This window comes from Balaenoptera acutorostrata, chromosome 1, assembly GCF_949987535.1.
Source record: "Balaenoptera acutorostrata chromosome 1, mBalAcu1.1, whole genome shotgun sequence".
Classification (NCBI taxonomy): Eukaryota; Metazoa; Chordata; class Mammalia; order Artiodactyla; family Balaenopteridae; genus Balaenoptera; species Balaenoptera acutorostrata.
In genome coordinates this window covers 195,885,682-195,904,471 of record NC_080064.1, presented here as the reverse complement: position 1 = coordinate 195,904,471, position 18,790 = coordinate 195,885,682, and the positions used below count along the sequence as shown (strand labels likewise).

At 40.3% G+C, this 18,790-nt stretch overlaps 1 non-coding gene across 1 annotated transcript; it reads left to right on the top strand.

Moving 5' to 3' along the window:
- Positions 1–10,669: 10,669 nt before the first annotated feature.
- On the top strand, positions 10,670–10,776 carry LOC114235977 (U6 spliceosomal RNA). Its single transcript, XR_003622040.2, has one exon. It is a non-coding gene; the product is annotated as a U6 spliceosomal RNA (small nuclear RNA).
- The last annotated feature ends 8,014 nt before the right edge of the window (positions 10,777–18,790 follow it).

The window sequence follows — 18,790 nt, the reverse complement described above, 5'->3', positions numbered from 1 at the left end:
TGGCTTTGGCAGAGGGCAGGGGGGCTATTTTAGAGCTTTACTGTAAAGAAGATCATTATCACGTCCCCAAATTTGATTTCTACAGTGCTTATTTATCAATATTTATTAGATGCATGGGTTGGTTCTAATGATGCTTCCTAATTCATCCCACAGAATCCCTTGCAGGCTGTGTTGCTCCAGCTGAGTGTATTCCAGAGCGCACTTCTTGGGCAGTTTCGTCCTTCAGCAAAGCTTTGTTCCATCGTTGAGCCGTAACTCGGTGGAGGAGGTTTTTCTGTCAGCATATGATACAATAGAAATCCTAAATCAATAACACTTTTTATTCCTACACATTTGACGCATAACAGCCTTCTTCACATCGAGGTTTTAACGTGTTGTAAATTAATTACCTAGAATGAACACAGGGTCAATGGACCTTGGTACGACCAGGATGTAATGTTAAAGTCTTCCATTTTCTCCTCCACTTCTCAGCATCCTTAGCCTGTCTTTTGTGCATGTCACTTATGCCGTCTTCTGCAATAAGCTCCCTTAAGAGTAGTTAATGCCCCTCTAGGGATTGATCGATAGAAAAAAATTTGCTTTCCCATAAATTTGCTGGACTATTTTCTGCCTTCCAGGCAAAAACAGGGCCGTTTTTATTTGTAGTACACAGTGTGGCACTTTTGAAAAAAGAACATTTAATTGAAGTTTAATTGAAATTGCCCAAGTGAATATAACAGATTTTCTCTTAATTCAGAGTGATATCTAAAAGATTTGTGCAAATACAGGTGGATTTTATTATCTACCACTTCCTATTGGAAATGAGGATAATTGTTTATTTTCCAGAATTCAGTTCAAGAAAAGATAACTTTATCTGTCCCATCATCTAAATGCGTATAAGATGGCAACCCCATTTCAAATGATATAAAATCAGATATGGTAAAGTAGATTTTCCATCAGAAGCAGGGCAATTAAAAAGCAGGAATTCACTAAGTTTTAAAGGACTCAATTTTCTATTTTCTTTAAAATAAGAATGAAAGAGGCAAACTCCATTATAGTTCCGAAGGTAGCTCTGCTATTAGTAGCTATAGAAACAAGGTAACCAGGTAGTGAATAAGAGAGAAAGAGAAAGAGAGGGAGAGAGAGAGAAATAGAATATGAAAAAGAAAACTGCAAACCTAGCTGCAATGCTTAAATACTAATATCATGATTTAGGAATTAATACATTGGGAAGTAGATTGGCCAACGTCTTTGCTAGTTTGTCATTGTGAACAGTTTATTGTTAATGCCTGGTTTCTCCAGGACATAGGCATATATGCAGCGCCCAAACAAAACGAATGCAGCCATCTTCAAAGAAGAGATAGTGAAGAATAGAGGTATAAATACACAACGTCAAACTGCAGGAGGCACACGGGGGTCAGCTTCATGATTTTTGGCAGAAGCCCTTTCCCTTCTGTCAGGTTAAAGGGAGGAGAGAGCAACCAAATCGACTTTACTTCCTTTGACAACGAGGTCAACACCACTTGTAAATCTGACCTCCTCCCACTGCAGCTGTAAGTGTCAAAGGTGGGGTGGGGAGTTCAGTGGGACGTGGAAATCGTCCGAGACAGAGCACATTTTCCAAACTCCAACTTACCACAAGCCTGGTGGAAACGTCTCTGATCTTAGTTTAAGTTCCCCAGTAATATTTTCAGCTTAGACTTTATCCCCACATCTGTCCTGGATCATCAGGCTGTATTACACTGTCGCTTGATCTTTGGAAACAAACACCCTAATGACCAAGCTGGATGCCCTATGGGAAGGCAGGCTTTTGAGCTAACAGAGTGTTTTCTTGCTCATCAAGCGTCCTGGAGGACTGCTCATGTATAAAATATAGCCTCTGTGCTTCTCTTTCAGGAAGGTAAGTTATGGGATGTCCCAACAGATACTTCAAATGGCAGCAATTGCTAAAACCCAAGCTTTTATAAAAGGGACCCACACATTTCCAGTGTATCTTGGGCTACTTAGCAGAATAGCAAATCAGGAGGTCAGTGTGTGCCACATGGCAACCAAGATACAGAAGCAACAAATAATTTCAGCTTTTCAGAATAAAATTAAATATACTAAGAGGCAGCATCAGATAATAGTGGTTAAAGTCAGGCACTCCAGAGTCACATGGGCCAAATCTAGTCCTCTGTCTGCCTGCTTTTGTAAATAAAACTTTATTGACACGACCATGCCCATTTGTTTATGTATCGTCTGTGGCTGCCTTCCCACTGGCATGAAAGACTCGAATAGTTGTGAGACAGACTGTAGGTCCTGCAGCGCTGAAAATACTTACTATCAAGCCCTTTATGGGAAAAGTTTGCCAACCCCTGGTTAAGCGTGTGGGCTTTTGTCTCACACTGTCTGGATTTGAATTCTGGCTTCAGCATTTACTGGCTGCGGTACCTGGTGCGGGTATTCTTTAGGCTTCAGTTTCTGGATCTATAAAAAAAATGGATTACTTTACAATGTTGGGTTAGTTTCTGCTGTGCAGCAAAGTGAATCAGCCACACGTATACATATACTCCAATAAAATTTTTATTTATTTTATTTTTGTTTTTGGCTGAGTTGGGTCTTCATTGCTGTGTGGGCTTTCTCTAATTGCAGTGAGCAGGGGTTACTCTTCGTTGCGGTGCATGGGATCTAGGTACGCGGGCTTCAGTAGTTTTGGCATGCGGGCTCAGTAGTTGTGGCGCTCAGGCTTAGTTGCTCTGAGGCATGTGGGATCTTCCCGGACCAGGGCTCAAACCTGTGTCCCCTGCATTGGCAGGAGGATTCTTAAGCACTGTGCCACCAGGGAAGTCCCTCCAATAAAAATTAATAAAAAAATAAAGACAAAGAAGAAAGCACACATTCAAAAATAAGTTTTTCACAGGAATGGAAAGATATATCTGAAGATACGGTAACTACACTCTTGCAAAATATAAGTAAATAACTATCCTGTCGTATTAATGCATTGAAATTAACAAGATTTTATTTTGTGTTGCTTTTGTGTAGATCAAGTGTATTACTTTATGCTGGTAAATTGAAATTGAGGTGGCTTAAATAGCCACTGGTTGATTAAAATGCTATTCTCATTAAAAAAAAAAAAGGATGTACTAATAGCAACGTCACAGGCTGCTGTGGAGATTACATGAGATAATGCATATTTTTTTTCTTACTTGCAAAATTTTTCTTTTTTATACAAATAATTAAATATTTTTCTTTGAGATTAAAAAGAAATGAAAGTTTTATGAAGGCTTGCTGTTTTATTTCCTTCTGTTTATTCATATACTTAAAAAAAGATGAGCTTTCTGTCTCTTCCCAAAAGATTATGAGATAATGCATATTATCCTAGGAGTCTGCCTGGTTGGGAGTAATCTATTCTACTGCCCCCCTATTCTTAAACCTCCAAAAAAGGGTCTAGATCTCTACTAAAATCATTTTGCATCTTATTCTGCAGAGGATGACGTTACTTTCCCAATAACACTGAATTTCTAGGCATTAAGACTCTTACTTTTTTTTTTTTGAAGATTTTTTTGATGTGGACCATTTTTTAAAGTCTTTATTGAATTTGTTACAATGTTGCTTCTGTTTTTTTTTTTTTTTTTTTTTAATTTTTAATTTTTATTTTTTTTTAATGCTATTCTTGTCTGCTTACATTATTTTTATGTATGTATGTATGTATGTATGTATGGCTGTGTTGGGTCTTCGTTTCTGTGCGAGGGCTTTCTCTAGTTGCGGCAAGCGGGGGCCACTCTTCATCGCGGTGCGCGGGCCTCTCACTATCGCGGCTTCTCATTGCCGAGCACAGGCTCCAGACGCGCAGGCTCAGTAATTGTGGCTCACGGGCCGAGTTGCTCCGCGGCATGTGGGATCTTCCCAGACCAGGGCTCGAACCCGTGTGCCCTGCATTGACAGGCAGACTCTCAACCACTGCGCCACCAGGGAAGCCCGTTGCTTCTGTTTTATGCTTTAGTTTTTTGGCGGCGAGGCATGTGGGATCTTAGCTCCCCGACCAGGGATCGAACCCGTACCCCCTGCAGTGGAAGCGTGGAGTCGTAACCACTGGACCGCCGGGGAAGTCCCAAGTCTCTTATTTCTTAAAAATGTACACAAAAGCAGCTTACTTTTATTTGACAGAAGAGGTTACAAGAACATAGTCACGTATGGGATTTTCGCTTATCATTTTAAATTTCTAGCGTTGTTCAGAAATTCTCTTTTTAAATTAATTAATTTATTTTTTATACAGCAGGTTCTTATTAGTTATCTATTTTATACATATTAGTGTATACATGTCAATCCCAATCTCCCAGTTCATCCCACCACCACCCCCCGCCCCCCACTTTCCCCCCTTGGTGCCCATACGTTTGTTCTCTACGTCTGTGTCTCTAATTCAATCATTTGTTCTTCAAGTACCCCAGTCAGACTGGTGAAAGCAAATCTGAACCATCCTACCTGGCAGAGGCCTAGGGTGAGGCAGACACAAGAGCTGTGAGGGGTTCGTTTTGACAGGAGTCAACATCCCTCCACACGGGGGACCCTGGACTCACAGGGAAGGATTCTCAGTGGCTGCAGGCCAGCTGTACTAGAACATCCTGCCGGGTTGGTACTGTACGTCCCCTGGGGCTCGACACCCCCTTCCCCTGCCTGGTCCTCCTCTCCTCGCCGTCCTTGGCTGTTCACAGCCCCTAATGCTTCACAGCCCTTCAGGTTTCGCTGCCTCCAAAGTGACTCACGTTCCAAATGATCCTTCTCCCCTCACCCCGGCGGTCCCCGAGCAAAACTCCTCTCAGTTTGAGATCCACCTATACCAAGCCAGAAATTGAGCTGATCGAAGGAACTACTTCTCAAGGAATATTTGTATTTTAAAAGCAAAATGGGACTTCACCGGCGGTCCAGTGGTTAAGACTCCGCGCTTCCAATGCAGGGGGCGCCGGTTCCATCCCTGGTCGGGGAACTAAGATCCCACAGGCTGAGTGGCGAGGCCAAAAGAAAAAAAAAAAAAATGGAGAACGTTTATTGCAAATGAAACTTGAATTAGGGAGGGATTTCTGAACAGAGGGACCTTCCATGGACCCGTTGCTTTCCCCACTCAAACCCCCTCTATTTCTCAGGACCTGTAGTCAGCAACTTAGCGTCCGTCTCTGCTGAAAGATTGCCAAACTGTGCACTAGGCCAGATTGTATTTTACTATTTCATTCACAGTATATCCCAAAGCACCGTGTGGATGGTCAATTCTCCCCGTGCCATATTGGATCAAATGTGAGTGACATAATAGTTCTAAGAGCTCCCTCAAACCCCCAAAAGGCCCAGGACTGTGCCCCACATGTCTTAAATACATCAGTGTTCCAACTTAGGACCATCACAAAAGCTACAAAGTAATCATATTTATACTGAATTCCCTTTCTGTTCCCCTCTCAGTTTGGAAATTCCCTGTCTGATGGAGAATTTAGAGTACAATTCCTACGAGGCATCTGGAACTTGTGATTCTTTCTAAGTACTGCAATTTAATCTATGCCTCTCTAAGTCTCTGTTGAGACACTTTCAGGTCATTTCAACTTGTTGTGAGTTTGAAGGAATCTGTAGAATACTTTCCATAAAATATTCTGTATGATGCCAGGGACATATCACATAGCCTTTGTGTAACAACATCAATATACACCGGTTAGTTGTGTTAGAACCCTGGGTTTACACAGCTCTTTTCTTCCCTAGAGTCTAACTAATTTTCCTAAAAGTCACTGTGCTTCACTTAAAATATCAGTGTCAGCTAGAGGGCAACTTCCATGATTTTACATTTTAGAGGAGAGGCTTGGTCTCCAAGTGACTGACTTATCCAAGGTCAACACCTTTTCAGATATGGACTTGGGGTGATGACTCAGACTCCTTCTAGCCCCACACGGTTCCCATGGTGACCGCATCACTCACAGGTGTGTAGTCTTGGACTGCTGCTGTAGCACCACGTTGATGGTGCTGCCCTGAACTTACTTTTAAAGAAATCATTTAGTTTGATAACTCAGCCCTTATATTGAATGTCTCCCCATGGTGAGACTGAAGGGCTACAGCTCAGGGGACCCTCAGCACACTCACTCACCAGCTCCGAGCAAGTTTCAGACAAACTTGCTTCTGTGTGGAAAGACTTCTTTCTCCACTGATACAGAAGATATGGACAATAACATCCTATTTAGAGATGAACACAAAGTGCCTACATTAAGACTCTCTTTTTTCCCTAAGCCAAAGCCATTATCTTTTCAGATATCTATTTTTTTAATCGAAGTATAGTTGATGTACAATCTTATATGTTAACAGGTGTACAATATAGTGACTCACAGTTTTTAAAGGTTATACTCCATTTATAGTTATTGTAAAATATTGGCAAGACTTTCCTCGGCGTGTAAGTAGGCATATGTTACTTGGACAATAAGGTGTACAACACCTGATTCTTTCCACTTCAGTGAAAAGTCAGTTTTCTTTGAAGGAGAAACCAACGCCTGGGAAGGAGCCGAAGCAGGGGTGGAGAGAAGAAGGCAGCATTCCGAGATGGTGGGGGTCTTTTCTGCCCACTACCTACACCGTCTGCTATGAACTTCCATTTCAAAGAGATCTGGTCTTACCTTTGGGTGAAGATCATGGCCCCTTTAAAATGTGCTCTTTATCTTACATCCCGCGTGGGCCATCTTTAAGTGATGCTGGCGAACAGGGTCCTGAGTCAGGTGGCTGTGTGGTGGCTCGTTGGTTTATGTGGATCTGGCTTCTCCACCTGCAGTGAGAGCAGAGACTAACAGCTTCCTCGATCCTCCAGGTTCAACCTGGAGAGCTCCTCTTGGGTGCACTTGACAACTATGTAAATACAAAGTGAAAATAAAAATGCTTAAATGGCCCAGAGAGAAAAGAGGAGGTTTTATGGATGGCTCAAGTCAGTTCTTTTTGTGTATTTATCTTTTCATTATGTGTTAATGTCATTCTTACATTGGAGATGCTTTCTTGATGATGACATTTATGATAACATATTGTGTCACAAGCAAGATGTTTCAAACGGACAAAAGGTATAATAAAAGAGGAATCCACTTTGAGACAGGAACGAACAGGCAGAATTTTGCATGCTGCGGTTGGCGTAAGAAGAGAAGATGGGGTCTGAGAAGGTGAAGAAGAAAAATATTTTTTGAAGTTTTGTGAAGAATAGTAATGGGTTCTAGGCAGGATAGTGTCTGTGAAACACACATGATAGTTTGGCTCCTGTTCTCAGGATTTCCCGGCTTTGAATGCAATTGTTGATTAATTTCCTCTGCTCTAACTGTGTACCTGATGGTGACTCAGGCCAGTGGGTCAGTAACAGCAAAGCAGGTGGAAGAAGCTACAAATTTAAAACCGTCTATAAATGGGATGGTTGACTCTTGAATAACTGAAGGAGGATTATTGAACAAAAGCCTTGGGGCCTTTGGAAAGGTACAATTAAAGTAAAATTTTTAAAGAAGAGTAAGGTAAGGACTCTATGTTTTCGGGAAATCTTAATTTTTTTTTATTAATCATATTTTTCAGGTGAAGAAACTGAGAAATTGAGGACTAGGAAGCTTAATGAAGGTGACAGAGCTACTTAGCGGTGGAGCTGAGATTCAGGAAGGGGTCTGTTTGACTCTGAAACTTCTCACTTTTTTTATGGTACGAGAGGGAACACCTAACACAGAACAGGATACATTACAGGGTGAAATGGAGGGAAAATAAAGCAATTCAGGAGACTACAGGTGGGCTTCCCGAGGGCAGAAGCTTCAAGCCTCTTGGAACTTTCGCAACTCCTCACGCCACCCCCCCCCACCCCACTACCGCCCCAAGTAAAATTGCAGGTTACTTACAATTACAGCAGAAATACTTTAGTTATTTAAGGAGAAAACTTTTTTTGTTTTAATTTTAAGAATGCTTATTACAATAACACAATAGCACTATTTTTCTCTGTTTTGCCTGATTACTCAAACGGAACAAAGATGTTATGTGAATATTTCACACTTCCTTTCCCTCTCTTTTCCTCTCCTTTAAATACTTTGTATCCCAAGATGCAGTGTCATTAAATACATCAGTACAACTCCTTTAGGTACTGTACATAATTAATTTACATCATAGAAAATATGGAATATAGTATACCTACCCCTTCAAATAACTGGTCTACATTTTAATCTACATGAAGAGAAAAAATGAGTAATTTCCTTTATCTGTGTCTTCTCAGATGAAGGAAGTCTAATAAAAATATATGTATGAACTGGTAAATTCATTATCTGACCACAAAACTGAGTTAAATGATACATGTAACTATATACTGGTTTTTAAAAAAGGATCTGCTTTCCTAAACTCTATTTTAATGCTAATAACAAATGATATAATCTTTATAGCTGGGTCTATGTATCTTCAATTTCATGAAATGTGTCAACAAGTTGGTTTGATGGTTAATAGGTCTAAATGTAAATTATCCTATCAAAATGCTTTATTGAAACAGAAATTTTATTTTACAATATTTCTTGCATGAACCATTCAATATCCAAATCATTTCAGAAGGACCTATAAACAAAATATCCCATAACTTGGGCTTATATCTGCTTATATCTAGGGATGACTGAAAAACTTATATTTGTAGATGACAGGACCAGTTTGTGTTTACTGTATTCAGTACAAAAGAGACAATCTACTCATGCTAGGTCTGGAGGAGGAAGTGTCAAAAGAGTAAAATTCTAGGGAAGAATCCAGGTCCATATATTATAGTTCAAAATAGGGAAAATAGAAAATAGTCAAAATAGTAAATTCACCTATATCTAGCTATTACATTATTTCTGATTGAATTTAATTTAGTTTTTTCTTTTCTTTTCTTTGGCTTGCAGAATAGGTCCAGAGGAAGAAAAAAGTTCACCCATAAGTAGATTTACTGGGAAGGCTCTGACAGGTGCTACAGGCTGACCTGTAACCCTGCCCTGGGCCCCTTCAGTAACTCTGATGAGGCAGGTGTGGGCTGAACTGTGTCCCTCCAAAGTCATATGTTGAAGTCCTAATCCCCAGCACCTCAGAATGTGACTGTGTTTGGAGACAAGGCCTTTAAAGAGGTAAGTAAGGAAAAATGAGGTCATGTGGGTGGGCCCTAATCCAATATGATTGGTGCCCTTATAAGAAGGAGAGATTAAGGCACAGACAACATGCAGACGGATGGGCTACAATGTGAGGACACAGAGAGAAGTCGGCTGCCTAAAGCCAAGGAGAGAGGCCTCAGGAGAAACCAAAGCTGCTTACACCTTGATCATGGACTTCCAGCCTCGAGAACTGTGAGAAAATAAGCATCTGTTGTTTAAGGTGCCCAGTCTGGGGCTCTTTGCCATTGGAAGCAGCTGAAGGAGCCAGGCCATTAGGTCAGGGAGATACAGGCTCAGTGAGAAAAGGGTCCACCTTGGACCTTTTCATTTTTGAAAGTGCCCATTGATTTTTTTTTTTTAATTTTAAAAATTTATTTATTTTATTAATTTTTATTGGAGTATAGTTGCTTTACAATGTTGTGTTAGTTTCTTGCTGTAGAGCAAATTGAATCAGTCATACGTATACATATATTGCCTCTTTTATAGATTTCCTTCCCATTTAGGTCACCACAGAACACTGAGTAGAATTCCCTGTGCTATACAGTAGGTTCTCATTAGTTAATCTATTTTATACATAATAGTGTGTATATGTCAATCCCAATCTCCCAATTCATCCCACCCCCCCTCCCCCCTTGGTGTCCATACGTTTGTTTTCTACAACTGTGACTCTGTTTCTGCTTTACAAATAAGTTCATCTGTACCATTTTTCTAGATTCCACATATAGGCGATATTATATGATATTTGCTTTTCTCTGTCTGACTTACTTCACTCTGTATGACAGTCTCTAGGTCCATCCACATCTCTGCAAATGTCACTATTTTGTTCCTTTTTATGAAGTGCCCATTGATTTTAGCATGTACAGGAGAGTGAGCAAATTTGTACCTCTGAGAAAAAGGAAATTAAACCTTAACTTGCCGCCCTGTTACCCCAGTTTCTGTTATGATGTCTCTCCTTCCTTCCCCTTGTCTTCCTTCCTTCCACATCTCTTTTTGCCTGCGTCCTTTCCCGTGTAGGCACATGCCTGCCAGTTCTGATACCATTAACAAAGCTGTGTATAGGTCCCAAATTTTGTGATGTATCTGTGAGCACTGATACATTTTACAGCACTGCTTAGAGGGAACCATATCTTTGCTGACTAGTGAATTTTGACAAGTAGTTTCCATATTCCATATTTTATATTTTCCATATCTCCCATAGTCCATATTCCCCACAGAGACCAGGATGAGAGCTGGTACAGTCTGAGCAAGGTGACCAGTGGAAAAATAGGGGAAAGTGTTTAAGCCTATGGGGAATCCAGAGAGTTCTCTTGAGAAGCCAGAGCTTCCTGATTCCTTGTTGTAAAGGCTCAAGGGTCCTGGTGGGTGTGTGGGTAATGAAAGCACCAGGCAATGTCAGCTCGATTCCGTGGGCAGCATGCAATACTAAAGAGATTTACTTCTTAAGGGTGTCCAAGTTTTGTTTTGTTTTGTTTTTTTAATAAAAGTTTAAATGTTTAGTGGTGGTAAAAAGCACATAACATGACATTTACCATCCCAACTGCTTCTAAGGATGCAGTAGTGTTAAGTATATCTACATTGTGGTGCTTGCTTCAGCAGCACATATACTAAAATTGAAATGATACAGAGAAGATTAGCATGGCCCCTGTGCAAGGATGACATGCAAATTCGTGAAGTGTTCCATATTTTTTAGAGATTATTGTACTGAGTGAAGTAGGTCAGACAGAGAAAGACAGATATCATATGTCATAGCTCATATGTGGAATCTAAAAAAATGGTACAAATGAACTTATCTACAAAACAGAAATAGAGTCACAGATGCAGAAAACAAACTTATGGTTACCAGGGGGGACAAGGAGGGAGGGATAAATTGGGAGTTTGGGATCAACTTATACACACTACTATATATAAGACAGATAACCAACAAGGACCTACTGTGTAGCACAGGGAACTCTACTCAGTGATCTGTAATGACCTAAATGGGAAAAGAAACTAAAAAAGAGTGGATATATGTATACGTATAACTGATGCACTTTGCTGTACACCTGAAACTAACACACAGCATTGTAAATCAACTCTTATCCAATAAAATTTTTTTTAAAAAGTTTATTTACATTGTGCTTAAGTTCTTAAATAATGAGTGATGTGGTAAGAATTCCATACTTTTACATTATTATTATTATTATTATTATTTGGTTTAATCGTTAGAATATGTATTTTAGAAGTAATAAAAAAGTCAAAAACCGTCTAATGTGAAATTGGTTTGATTGTATGGAAGTCTACAGATCTAGTCCTATGGTTGGTCGTTGATTAGTTTTAAATGAGTCAATGAAAATACGTAACTCTTTCTATTCATTTAACAAGCTTTTATGGAGCGCCCACTGTGAACACGCAGTGTTTAGACACTGCCGATGCAGCAGTAAACAGATGGGCCAGGACCTGGCTCCCACTGAGCTTACGTGTCCGGCGTGTGGCGGCGGATGTGAAGAAGGTGGTCAACAACTGTGACGGCTGTGTGACAGGCAGCAACGTCATGACTCCTGGTTAGAGGTGAAGACCAGTCTGTAATTCACAGCATCAGCAAGTCACCAAGTAGCCACTGTCTTCCTCGTTCCCAGAGCCCCGACTCCTCCAGCCAAGGAAGAGCTAGCTGGCCGTGCAGTGGCATCTTTTCTAGGAGAGGGACCTTAAGCTCAGGAAACCCCGGTCTTCCCTGATGGGCAGCAAGCATGCTTGACTGCTGCTGGGTCAGGGAGACGTCAACTCTCCCTCCTGTCTGTGAGCAGAACTGCCTTTTGTCCTGAGGAAGATGCCGTCTCTAGTTTCATTTTATTATTTTTTTAATAATGTTCTATCTTAGTATAAAGGTAGATTTTCTTTTCTATTCTGTTTTCCACTTCTCCCGTAATTTTGGTAAATTACACAGAACTGCATATTGACCCAAACAAACAGATTAAATATCACTTAATTTATTCTAAAGTAAATTGTACCCGTTTCTTGTATGGATTAACTTGCCATACCTACATTTCATAGAGTATTTAATGTTTATTTTAGAGAAAAAACTGTTAGTAATGTGACTTCTCATTAATGCATACTAGTGGATATTTGCCAGTGAAGTAAACCATTTAATTATTAATTTCAGTCGAAAATAGCATTGAGAAGAAGTCAACAGGGTAAGAAACATTATCTTTAATTTGTTAACTTTCAGAGATATATTGCTGTATAAAAAGGTTATGACCAATTTCAAAAGCAACATAGTATAGTGGGAAAGACCACAGACACTGGAGCCAGCCTGCCAGGGGTTGAATCCCAGCTCTGTTACAGACTAGTTGTTTAAACATGGTGAGCTGCCTAAGCTATGGGTGGTACATCTCCTTATTGGGAAAATGGGGATAATAAAAATATACACCTCATGGAATTGTTAGGAGGATTGAATGAACTAATATATAAGAAGTGCTTTAAAAAGCTCCTTGTGCACAGTAATATTGTACAAGAGCTGGCTATGGTTATTACTATCTTCTTAGCCACCTGGCGTGAGGTTCCTTTCCAATGCCGTGGTCCTCAGTTCTTCATGTGCACAGTAGTTGGGCCAGTGTTTCTGAGGCATGGCTGCAGGAGACCCTAGAATACCTTCTTCAATAACATGACTCAAAAGAAATCACAAAAAAGAAAGAAAAAAAAAAAGAAATCACTACTTAGATTGAAATGTTTTGACTGGGTTTGTGAGAAGATCTGGTATTACTGAATGCTTTGTGCAAATCTGCTAAAGAAATATCTTCAAATTATATTTTCCTTTCCAAATATTCTTTGTCAATATAGGTGAGCATTTCTGACTTTCACAGCATTTACCAATTTACCAATTAAGTTGTTCATGTTGCTCTGCTAGACTTACTATTATAGCTGTGATAAGAATTCATTTTTAAAGCAATTTACAGCATTATACTTAGTGCTGGTCATTTGCCTTCGTATTAGTTTTCTGAATCTTAAAGCATATGTATTAAATTCCAGGCCCACAGAAATTTGAGGCTGACTGCTCTTTATCCCCTATACTCGATTGTTGGTCTTACATATTTGTTTAATAAAAAAGTCTACAAGTAAAAAATGCTAGAGAGGGTGTGGAGAAAACGGAACCCTCCTGCACTTTTGGTGGGAATGTAAGTTGGTACAGCCACTATGGAGAACAGTATGGAGGTTCCTCAAAAAGCTAGAAATAGAGCTACCATATGATCCAGCAATCCCAATCCTGGGCATGTATCTAGACAAAAGTATAATTTAGAAAGATACCTGCACCCCAATATTCATAGCAGCACTGTTCACAATAGCCAAGACATGGAAGCAACCTAAATGTCCATTGACAGAGGAATGGACAAAGAAGATGTGGTACATATATACAATGGAATACTACTCAGCCATAAAAAAGAACAAAATAATGCCATTTGCAGCAACATGGATGCAACTAGAGATTATCATACTAAGTGAAGTCAGAAAGAGAAAGACCAATACCATATGATATCTCTTATATGTGGAATCTAAAATATGACACAAATGAACTTATCTAGGAAACAAAAACAGACTCACAGACATAGAGAACAGACTTGTGGTTGCCAAGGGGGTGGGGGTTGGGGGAGGGATGGAGTGGGAGTTTGAGGTTAGCAGATGCAAACTATTACATATAGAATGGATAAACAGTAAGGTCCTACTGTATAGCACAGGGAACTATATTCAATATCCTGGGATAAACCATAATGGAAAAGAATGTAGATAGATAGATAAATAGATATTTGTATAACTGAATCACTTTGATGCACAGCAGAAATTAATACAACATTGTAAATCAACTATAGTTAAATTAAAAAAAACATAAAAAAGTAAAAAAGGCTGGCCTTCTGATGCTAGAACCTCTCCCAGGCTCTCTAACACACATCACATCTGCCCACCGCTGGTGGCCCTGCTCTTGCTATTATGTTCCATTCTTTAAACATTTTCTTAAGCTTCCTTTAAATGTGACGAGACCTACTCTCAATGCACCTCACCTATTTCTGACTTTCTCTGCAGAGTTACTGGGGAATTTCTCACTCTCTTATTCTCTAAATTAACAAGGGGAAAACATCGCCTCATTAATTTTTTAGAAGTCATTTTTCTTAGAAGGGAAATGGATGATTGCACTTCAATAACAATAAAAGGACACTGTAAGGAAAAAGAATGGAAAAGGCTGAAAACGTGCTGAAAACCACATTCTTCAAGAAATAGCAGTAGTGATGGTGGAACATTATGAGAACATGGATGAAGAAAAAAATTAAGGCAAAAGGGTACTTTCTCTTTTATCCCATCATTTTATTTTATTTTGGCCGCGGCACGTGGGATCTTAGTTCCCCAACCAGGGCTGAACACGTGCCCCCTGCAGTGGAAGCTCGGAGTCTTAACCACTGGGCCTCCAGGGAAGTCCCTTATTTTTTTAAAAATTAATTTTGATTGGAATACAGTTGATTTACAATGTTGTGTTACTTTCTGCTGTACAACAAAGTGAATCAGTTATATATATACATATATCCGCTCTTTTTTAGATTCTATTCCCATATAGGTCATTACAGAGTACTGAGTAGAGTTCCCTGTGCTGTAGAGTGAGTCTTATTAGTTATCTATTTTATATATAGTAGTGTGTACATGTCAATTCCAATCTCCCAATTTATCCCTCCCCTCCTTTTCCCCCTTGGTAATTTTCCCATCATTTTAAGGAGGAACCTTTAAGACAAAGCTAATGTGTCCCTAAGTGCTAACTGCTTGAAACACTCCCTCCCTCCCCCAAAAGGCATCATTGACCCTGCCTCTGGGGCACTCATGCTAAATGGACTTGCTTTCTTCACCGTTTCCTCCTGGGAAAGGCTGGGGCTGAGACGTGAAGAAAGGCCACTGACCACTCATTAAAAGCCCAGAAATGAGAGGGTGTCGAACACGTGTTCCTCCAACACAGAACCGATTGCCTCAGGTTTTCTCCCCCGACAGACAGGTAGAGTCATTTAAATGATAATTTACATATTTCTTAGAATCACCATAGAGATGTACCTGCTGTTTTGATGCTTTCCTTTTAATAACGATACATTTGTGATGGGTCGAAGCCCTTCCAAGGGTTCCAGGCTGTGCCCAAAATTATAATCACGCTTGACCCATGAGATGCATGTGTAGAATCTGTGGCCCAAATTCAGTGAAGTAATAAGCAAAGTTTGCATAATCACGCTACATCTCTAGACTGGATTCATTAGTTCCTTGGGTCAGTTAGAACAATCATCAGAACACCCAATACTGAGATAAACAATTTTCTGCTTGTAGATTATTTTAAAAGAAGGAGGGAGAATCAGTTCGAAAAGACCTTCACTAGCTGGATGGTACAGGGTGGGGAAGGTACCACATTGCCTTCAGCTGATTTTAACCACAGTTATGAGAATGTTTAGTTGTGTCAGCACATCCAAGAGGGACCTAAAAGACTCAGGAACACAGTGGGGGAAAAAGGCTTGAGATCAACCTGGTTCTGGAGATGGGAGGATGCTCTGAGTGGCTGATGTCATGGCCAGTCCACCAGCTGGGCTTCCAGGAGGTCCACCATGCAGTGGTACCAAGATATACTGAAGGACCCAACCCCCCAACACAAGGACAGTCTGAAGCCAGGTGCGTGGGAAGACAACAGATCAGAGCCAGTGGTGTTATTTTCGGTGGGACACGTGTTTGTCTTGTATGTGTATTGTTGGAAGGGGTGTAAGTGTTGGGTTTCTGGCCACAGAGATGGCCACGCGCCATCTTTGATATCGCAAATGAAACGATGATCTTCCAGATTCCGCGTACGTTGTCGTCCTTTCTCAATATTTGTGTACAGTTCTTTTCAAAGTCCACTGTCCTCAGGGTGTGGATTTTATGAACAATCCGAGGGATTGATTTCAGTCCTGTTAGGCAAAGATTAACAGCCCAATAAATAGAATTTGTGCACCACCATAAGGTTAACACAAGGAAACGGCCAAGTTGATCTAAGGTCTATTCCCAAGAAAAGAATACGCACCCCCATCATTTTTTTTTTTTTGGAAGAACACGAATTCGCCAATAATAAATTAATAACCATCATGTTAGAATTGTCAGTGGGAGACACTCTATTTCCCGTGTCCAGTAAGAAAGCTACCTATTATTTTGGTAAGAAATGCCTAAATTGAAATTCCAAAGGGCATTATGAACTTGAATTAAAAAGGTAATGGATTTTTTAATAAGTTCTGGGTCAAGATGTATTATCAAACTATTTTCCATAGGGCATAGAATATACCATCTATCCTTTTAATAATACCAGCCCTGGTCTTCCTTCCAGCAGCCAGCTGAGGCTGCTTGGCTATTACAGTCTCTCCCACCATCCCTAACAATGAACAAATAACTAGACGGCCCACGAAACAGTCTAAATAGAACCGTCTCCTGGAGAGACTGTGACTGCCAGAGACAGGTTCGATTCGGATCTGGATTCCCTGCTTTGGGAAAGAGCAGATCAATGCTGTTGGAGAGTCAAGTAGTAGAGGGAAATATTAGGGTGAATTGAGTAAATCATAAAACAAATGATCCGCACGCTGACATGCAACCTTACTCTACCTGATGGCTCTGATTCAGGACCAGGCAAATGGTAATTCTGTGTGCTCTCCAGCTCAAAGGGCTTTCAGAAAAACGATTTCAATTGTACAAACCATTTATTAGTAATGAAAATACTATGTCTGCGAATCCTTAAAGGCTGCAAGGAACTTAGCCAAGCATTGGAAAGGTGGTCTGCATATTCGAGGTTGTAGATGAGGTTTCTTTTTTTTCTCATTATTGTTTGAGTCCAGAGCCAAAGTTACGTCTTTAAACCATTCTTTCTGTCACTTCTAACTGTCTGACCGTGCTGTGCTCTATAAACCTGTCTCTTCTCTGTGTGCTGTGTTAGATAACTCCCTGGTACACACCCCAGATCCTTTCTTATACCTCTGCTGGGTCCTGGTGACATGGAACTTTATAGGTAGCAATGGAGGAAAAGAGGAGCACTAAACTTACTGACTGCAAGATAGCAGAACTCACCAGAATTCAGTGATTCTTACATTCTCCATGAAAAAGTAAACTATTAGGAGCTAATAAAGAGATAGAAAAAACTGCTTCCTTACATGTTTGGATACTCTACTGTCAGGGATAAACTAATATGTGATGGTGTCATTGCTATCTTCATAGCTACATTCATTTTAGGTAATTTTCGATTGGTGCAGGAGTTTACAGTGTAATTTAACATTGGAAGCATTAACTTCATTGTTAAAAATTGTCTTCTGTTTTCCGTATCTTCTATAAAACAAAGCTCTCGGTAAGATAAAAGAACGCCTGCCTCTTTCATCATGGACACATGTGGAGAGAGAGTGGACCTGAAAACAAATTTATCCTTTTTTTTGGAAATGGGATCACTCATAAAACACTTAGTGAGTCCAAGGTCCCTTGCTGTCATTCTACTTCCTATTCGTATGGACTGTTGGCAACCCAGAGGCAGTTGGGGTAAGGGCATGTTTTTGGATGATTTTGCTTCAAATCTGAAGAATTTATAAAAACTCTGAATGACAGGCAAAAATAGACATTCTCCTTTTAAAAGGGGAAGAGATTAATATTCAGCCATCACCATATGTAATTAAATGGAAAAATAAAATGAACTGTTTATGCAGGCACCAAGAGTCAGTTTAATATCACAATAGGCCTGAAAGTCTGTGGCAAAACTTATTAATTTTGCCCGGGGCTGCGAATCCCTCTGAGGTCTTCTCACAGAGAGGAGCCCACTGCCATTTTTATGCGTGTAGTGAACTTGTTTACCAGCTGTGTTTAGGTGAGATGTTCAAATGTCTCCCTCTGTGCAACTTTATGTACTATGTGCCCTCATTAACTTTGGAAAGAATTTTAAAGAGTGCTCGAACAACACGTCCAATCAGCAACCGTCGTTATTATTATTTTTTTAGGTGTTGAAGTGCAAAGCTCATTGAAACAACCCGCAGATGGTTGAATTTTATTCTAGAAACAGTCCGCGGTAAGAAAAAGACTAACTGATGTCTGGAGGTCTCAGGGAACCTTCCAATTCAGTTAAAATTCTGTTCCTGCTGCCTTTCCCCTAGTTCTGGTCCCAGTTTCTTTTTCTTTTCTTTTCCTTTCTTTTTTTTTTTTAACATCTTTATTGGAGAGGTCCCAGTTTGTAAGTCTAGTTCTTCATCTGTAAACTTTAGACCTTGGGCAAACCTACAGGCTTCACTCTCTTGAAGAGATCATCAATTTGTGTTTTATTGTCAGAGCTCGATTTGTATTGCCCCCCTTGCCCCCCACCCCGTGAAGTCTATGGTAATTTTTCGAGGTGGGGTGGGGGACCCAGTGGTTTGGATGCTGTTTACAAGGTGCTGCTGAGAAGGCAGGGTGAGACAGCACATGTGTGGCAGAGAGATGGTTACTCATGATTTTTACGTTTCTGGAAGGCTTCCTGGAATGCAGCGGGAATATAAGAGCTGGGGTCTCCTGGTCCACGTGTGCAGTGAAGGCTGTCAGGGAGGGGGTTATGTAGAGTCTGGGGTCTGCAGAGATGACTGTTAATTAAGAGATGAGCAGTTGAGAGTAGGGAGTGACTTGGAAGTTGTCTGGATGCCGCTGCTCTTGCCTCTCCACCCTGAAGATGGGCATCTTTTTATTTT